The sequence below is a fragment of the Impatiens glandulifera genome, chromosome 8, assembly GCF_907164915.1.
Source record: "Impatiens glandulifera chromosome 8, dImpGla2.1, whole genome shotgun sequence".
In the NCBI taxonomy this organism is placed as follows: Eukaryota; Viridiplantae; Streptophyta; class Magnoliopsida; order Ericales; family Balsaminaceae; genus Impatiens; species Impatiens glandulifera.
This window is the reverse complement of record NC_061869.1, coordinates 907,623-915,309: the sequence shown is the minus strand read 5'-3', so window position 1 is coordinate 915,309 and position 7,687 is coordinate 907,623. Positions and strand designations below refer to the sequence as shown.

The 7,687-nt window shown below is 31.9% G+C and overlaps 1 pseudogene; it reads left to right on the top strand.

Annotated features, from left to right (window-relative positions):
- Nucleotides 1-4,411: 4,411 nt before the first annotated feature.
- Nucleotides 4,412-6,437, top strand: LOC124911600 (annotated as a pseudogene).
- Nucleotides 6,438-7,687: the final 1,250 nt, after the last annotated feature.

Below are 7,687 nucleotides of genomic sequence, written 5' to 3'. Positions count from 1 at the left end.
AGGATTAGAACCGATCATCATCTGTTGTCGATATTCTGAAATTTAAGGCAAACACGCAATGAGAGTCGTCGTTGACTTTTTTTTAGAATTTAGTTGAACTTTATTAATTATGGGGTATTAGTGAAATCAAATCAAATAGAAGAATGGGACTCACTCTTATTATTATTAAAAAGTTGATAGATATGTTTTTTTAATTAATTTATAGAGATAATTAGGGATAACAATTGGGCAGGACGATAAATGCACGACGGGAAATACATTTATCGTCCCGTTTTAATATTTGGGATTTATTTTAATACCATCTTTGTCCCGTTCGATTCGGTTTTGGGGAATACCGCGGGACACCGTTAATAATTTTTTAAAAAAATTAAAAAAAATTATATAATAAAATTATATAAACGAATTTTTTAATATAATATATTAAAATTTTATATTATTATAAAAAAATAATTTTACTACTTTTATAAAATATAGTAAATAAATAAATATATTAGTGATTTAATATATTTAATTATGTTTATGGTCTTCGGGGCAGAATCGTGGTGAAATCGGGACGGGTCGGGGCGAGGACACAAATATCATCCCCGCCTCATCCCCGTTTGATTTCGAAAAAAAATAATCCCAAACGGAGTAATTCGGTTCGATTTTCGCGGGGCAGTTTCAGTTTCAAATTGTCACCCCCTATATATAATAAAATCTATGTAATTGTCTTTAAATAAGATTGAATAAATTTTATTTCAATAAATAAACTAATTACAAAAATATTATGACATAAGTATCACTTTGTTTTAAAATTTTGTTGGAAGGATCCAAACATTTTCTAAAATTTTGTATTATTGAGGAAATCTTAATTTATTGTTTTTATATTTATATTTATATTAAGAATGGCATCCATATTTGGGTATACGTGTTTAAGGGACAAAGTAACGCGGTTAAGGAAAAAGTGTGAATTCATATTAAGGGCTTGTTTGATATGTATGTACTGTACATATATATATTTTTAAATAATAAATCGTATTCATATTTTTTTCATTAATTGTAAAAGGTAGCAACCTAAAGATAAAAACTCATACAAAAAAAAATTAGTACAAGTTAAGACATTATATATCAAAATATATAATAATATTTAATTACAAATTAATGGATCAATGCACCACCTTTATGTGAGTATAATTGAAATTTAGATCGGTTAATTGAAAAAATAAGATTATAAATAATATATAACTCTTAAACTTGCTAATTATAATTAAAATAAATATATTTGAAATAATACACAATTTGAAAACATAAACAAATTAGTTTAAATAAAAATTAAAACAATTTAAATTGATATTTAATATATACGGAAAATTAAATATGTTAGATATTATATAACAAATTTATATTGAACAAATTATAACTATTTGAAATATTTATATTAGGTTACTTGAATAATTTAAATTCGAACTAAACCATTACAATACATATACCCTGTTATGGGAGTATAAACAGGTTGGAGAGTTTGTTTACGAGATAACACGTTATAGAATTTGAAGTGATTAATTAAAAAAAAAAATTATATAATATAGAATCATTTTCATTTCCACATGTTGCTATGAAAGTTTGGGATCTAGATATACCCCGCCTTTGGAGTCGTCATTCAAATGAAAATGAGGTAAAGAGAGCAAAAGGGTGAAAAAGACTTGGGTCTAGCAAGTGGTAAAGATGTTAAGAAGAAAAAGAACGGTTACAGTAATGACTCTCAGTTGAAAGAGTTCCTTCAGGTTATGCAGCCTCGGACTAAGTCACAACGGTTAATACTAATAATGTTCTTCGTGTGAGAATGAAAATAGCTTATGTGCTTTTGAATAAGATGAAACTGAAAATGCATTGGCGTCAGTCGCCCTCATTTTCTCACTTTTCGTTTACAAGTAAAGTTTGGAAAACCACACCACGAGGCGCGAGTAAGTCTCTATTGAACATCAATTCGCAGTTTGAATCAAGTGTTCGGTCTGGAGGAAGCTTTTGTAGCTACAGACCAATCCAAAAATGTCTAGACCTGTTATGTTCTTGTCTGGGCACTTATCTTCAAGCCTTTGTTGCGGTGCGATTGGCTTCAATCGTGCTGTTTGCGCCCACCCTTTGTTGGAAAATTTCAACATCTGTGGCTCCTTTGAAGATCGAGCAGTTTGCGCTTAATCTTTTCCATGACTGACATATGCCCGTCCAGTGTTGTTACTCGGGCAATGGGTGTCCTTCAAACCCGCTCTGAAAATCCTAAAAGGTGTTGATGGGGCCGTTGACCAACAGCAAGGCTAGGACTGATAGGAGAGCCCGCAGATCTCATAACAATGCTAGGAAACAGAAGCACATAACAATGCTAGGAAACAGAAGCAAAGATCAAGGATGATGTAATAAACAATGGAGAAGATGCTTGATTATATGTCAAATATATCATCAGGTATGAGTTTTTTTCCACGTGCTGAAAAATCTAATGAGACTGGTTCTATTGAGAATTCATACTGTAATGATAAACATGTGCATAGTAAAAATGATAGGAAAATATAGAAATTCATATAGAACTGATATGTACATGACTTGTAGTAGCTGGACCGATCTTTTCGAGACTGATATTTTGTACAGGACTGACTGAATGAGGAGTGTCAGATGCATATTTATGAACAGTAGTTTCCTTTGTGCATGGTATCTGTTAGAATCTAAACCACAATAAACGAGGATAAAAGCGATAAAGAAGAACGAACACCAAGATTACGTGAAAAACCCTTTACGGGTGAAAAACCACGGACAGAAGAGAAGATTTCACTATAACGAAGATTGTACAGATTTTTGATGGACAACGTAAAACTGTATTAGAGAAAAGACGGTTTTTTTCTCTATATATTGTCTAACCCTAAAATGTGATGTAAATTAAAAAGGGGCCAAACCCATTAAGACTACAAGTCCATACACTGACCCAACAAGAATTCGGGCCACAAACTCTAATAATATCTCAGCTTGACAAATAGGACCGGACAAGATGACTGTTACTGGATTGCATTAGGTTCAGTTTCTCCAACATTAGGATCAATGAATTCATGATCAGCAGCAGAATGACCGGCAACATGAGCAGCTCCAGGGCATATGTGACCAGGACCGACTGTAGCGGAACCTTTCCTTGGTCAGAACCAATCTTTTGATCAGGACCGGTATTAAATGCATTAAGACCGGCTACTTTCTCAGCGCTAGGAACCTTAGTATGACTAATATGACCCATCAGTTTGTCTTCATCAATATTTTCATCCAGACCACGATCATGACACAGACCCAGATAATATCTGCCCTTTCCATATCAATACCCATGTCTTCAACCCTTGCTAGACCCAAATTTTCAGCAATCAGAATACCTTCTTCAGACCCAACCAAGCGAAAACCGTTGGCTCATTCAGTTCATTACAATTTTCATCTCTTTGACCCATAATGACCACCTTATCCTCACCCTTAGTTTCATCAGCGATGTTATTACCCTGACCAATATTCTGGCCCAGACCCAAATTATTTGTAGCATCGATAAGACCCAAACCCAGATTATCAACCAGTTTGCAACCCATGGTGTCATCTGCCAACGAACCAATATAATACACATCCAAATTCTTACCTTTGGCTATTTCAATCAAGGAGTTCAGTTCATCATCATTCAGATCAGTATTGTTGAGATTTCCTCAATTAATTTCCATATCTTGCTCTAACTCAGACCCTATCTCTTCAGCATTTCCAAAATTGCAGGTTTTTTTTAGGAGATCCTGCAACTTTAGCTATAATTTCAATTTCCTGAGCACATCCATTATCTTCAGACTTGTCTTTATCAGCCTAGCTTTCAATCTGGTCTTGGACATTAAGATGTGTCTTGTAATGATGTCCAAACCGAGGTCCAAACTTACCTGTAAACAAAAAGTGAGAAGAGGAGGGTGACCGGCTGACGCTAATGCAGCGACCGGTCTCTGCAGAAGGAGAAGATGACTGCGACTTGAGATTACTCTGACGTCGGAAACTCCGCCGGCGATGATGCGACCGATCCGTGAGCGATTTTCTCCCTCTAGGCGCGGAAGCCAGTTTAAAAGTAATTATACTTTTGATTGAAGTGATATTGAGAATTTGTTTAATAACTAGAACTAAGCTGTCATTTCATATACGTCCAGTCCAGTCCAATCTAATTAGGATATTTACCATGACAATGTATGTAGATTAAAGATGCTTAAATGGAAGTTATGGCAATTCTCTTATGAGAAGAATTGAAAATTAGTTATATTCTAGGTGAATTGTCTTATGCATGTATAGTCAGATAATTATTTCCATAATAAAGGTACGATGTTACAAGACACGTACATCTTAATGTCCAAGAGAACTAACTAACTGTGTAGCAATTTGTCAATCCATGAAGTACGTAATTAATTCTGATAGAGAAGCAGATGATATTCTTGCTGTGAGAATTGCATTGGGTGAAACTCAAGTATTGCTCTCTGATACTACAAAAAGGACTTGCAATCATGTTATATTTATTAGTGAAGAATTTGCCATATGGATCTTCTGAAGGTGAACTGGCCAATATGTTTGAGAAATATGGAGATCTAGATAAAATTGTTCTCCCTTCAACAAAAACGCTGGCTGGCTCAGGTAATTAAGTTGTTTTACTAATTAACAAGTCTCATTAAGGATGTCCTAGCTAGATGTGCATATGCATATATATGCTATTTGATTGTACAATATCAAGAAAAATCTACTCCAGAAATGGGGGAAGAAATGATTTATTTTGATGATTGTGGGAAGGTCACAAACTTTTTTATAAGTTTATCTATAATTGGGTGCCTATTTACAGTAAGAGAAGTAAAGAATACACAATTTATGCAATTTTGTTGTCATTTATGCAATTTTGTTTCCAGGTTATTTTCTTAATTAGAACCAGCTGAAGCAGGTGCATGCAGCTTTTAAGGGGTTAGCCTACAAACGATACAAGTAAGTCTGTCTTGTCCATCTATTGTGGCCATTTTGTGTTTTCTTTGGTTTTAGAGAAATGTAAAATTATAAATAACAATTTTCACTGGTTGAATTACACATGTGGCTGTTTTTGCTTGAATTTAAGGGGGGCACATTTCTTGATAGATGTCATTTGATATGTTTGGTTGGATGATCCACTATGTTTGGAGTGGGCACCTGGTAACATTCTTCATGCAAATACGGCATCAGTAGTTGAATATTTTCCACTAAATTTTCTCCTTGTAATGAATATTCATATAGGTGAAGAAATACGAGTCAATACGTTTTTTCTAGAATCAATCAGTTTTTTTGGGCAATCAAAGATAGGAGGTTGCCTGTTTGGGACAGATTAGTAAATTTAGTGGTTGTTCTTGTCTGGGGTATACAAACAGAATTGTGACGTTCAATTTTCGTAAAGAATCTGAACTTCTAAACAACAGATGAGAGTTTGAGAAAGTATTTTGATGAAAAGCTCAAGGTAGGAAAAATCCTTAGTGTCCGAGTAAGTATTTTTGTTTTGTTTTGTTTTGGCAAGTGTGTTACAAAAAGATGTTTGTTTTTCTTTGGTAAATTGTCCTGTTATGTTCTGGCAGGTGAAAAAACACTTGATAAATGGGAAGAATGTTTCAATGGGGTTTGGTTTAATAGAACTTGACTCTGTAGATACAGCAGTGAATGTTTGCAGAGATTTACAGGTATAGTTTGCCAATCTTAATTAATCGTAATCAAGCTGAATATTATTGAAATTATATCCAAGTAAATTTTAATATAATAATTATTATTATTTGTTTTCATTCAAAAAACTGTATTTGATGGACATACTCTCATATTACAACAATGTCATGCTAAGAAGGGTTAAAAGGTGAAAAAAACTGCTGGCAAATATCGAAGTTCAACAAAGTTAATAATCGTAAGAAATGTAGCATTTGAGGCGACCGAGAAAGATCTCAGACAGCTCTTCAGTCCATTTGGTCAAGTAAGCTTATCCTGTGTTATCATTTGGTCCAAGACAAAAGGGAAAACAAATATAGAAATTAGATTATTGTTGTTTATTTAATGCATATATTTACTATGGTGTGATGCTAGATTAAAAGCCTGAGACTTCCAATAAAGTTTGGGAATGAATCATAGAGGTTTTGATTTTGTGGAGTTTTTGACCAAGCAAGAGGCACAAAACGCATTTGTAGCTCTCGAGAAAACGCATTTATATGGACGACATCTGGTATGTAGACCACCTTTTAACAGACTATATATGCGAATTTTATGATGGAAGAAAATAAAAATAAATGCGGTTTCTTCTATGTTAGGTACTGAAAAGAGCCAAGGAAGGGGAAAGCTTGGAAGAGTTGCGTGCTCGAGATAATAGTTGGAGTGTAACAATGTCGTCTAAGAAAAGGAAGCATTTAAATGAATTTGATGAAATGTAGAAGTTTGATGAAGAAATAGAATTTGTTTGTTCTTGTAATGATGTGTTATTTATTGGATGGACTTTATATTTTTTAATAAAATCTAATGATTTTTCAAAATATAAAAAATAAATAAAATTAAGAACTCAAAATCATGGCGATAGACTTAGGGTGTAACCAAAACTGACCGATTCGTTCTAAAAAAAAAAAATGACTGATTCGAGTTAAGGTCGGTCATTTCTTGTATCGACTTTAAACCTACGTGTTTTTTCATAAAATGAACCTGATCGTTTGATTATGAGTAATATATATTTATTATTTATATATTTTATGTCTTTTTTAATTAATATTTTAATATATTTTATTTTTAAATTAAATAATTATTTTATTACTTAATTTATTAAAATTTTATTTCAAGACTAAATTAGGTTTTTTATTCTTTAATTTATTATATTATATTATATATTTTTTCATTATTTAGTTTATTAAATTATATAAATTTGTTAATTTTTTAACGATAACGATTTTATAACCGATTAAATTGAATCGACACTTAATTACTGTCAACTGAAGGATGAAGATTTTGAAAAATCGACACTAGAAACTAAGATGATTTTTTCATTGAAAAAATTGACCGAATGAAACCAAACTGATTTGTTTATACGTAGACTTATATATTTATATCTATAATGTTTTTTTTTTTAATTAAATAACTTCATTTTCAACTACATACATCAAATAAAATCAATTAAGACTTAAATTAAATTCAAATATTTTATAAATGAAATAAGCTCCAAGTTAACTTACTCGTGCAGCATGTGAAGACTAATAAAAGTATAAAACCAACCACTTTAATCTATATTCAACTTTTGACTTTAATTATTTATATATTTTCTATCATTTTGGGCCATTAATGTTTTTACACAATTTTATAGTTCTCAAACGGCTGACCCCAATTTTAATCTTTATTTTAATTTATCTCAAGAAAGTAACAATATACACTAAATTATTTATTTATTTTGTTAGAATTAAAAAGTCAATCTGTGTCAGGCTTTAATATAATAATATATATATAAAATTAATTGAGTAGTTCCTTTCAATAATTTTGACTATGGGAACTTGGACTAAATAGTTTTGAAAGGGAGCATGCAATTGGCACCGTATAAACTATATGATATAAAGTATTGAATAAATAAAGTCAATTATTGTAAATTAAATGTGGTCATTTAACAAGTGGTTACATTGACATTTGGCTTATAGCTAGACATATA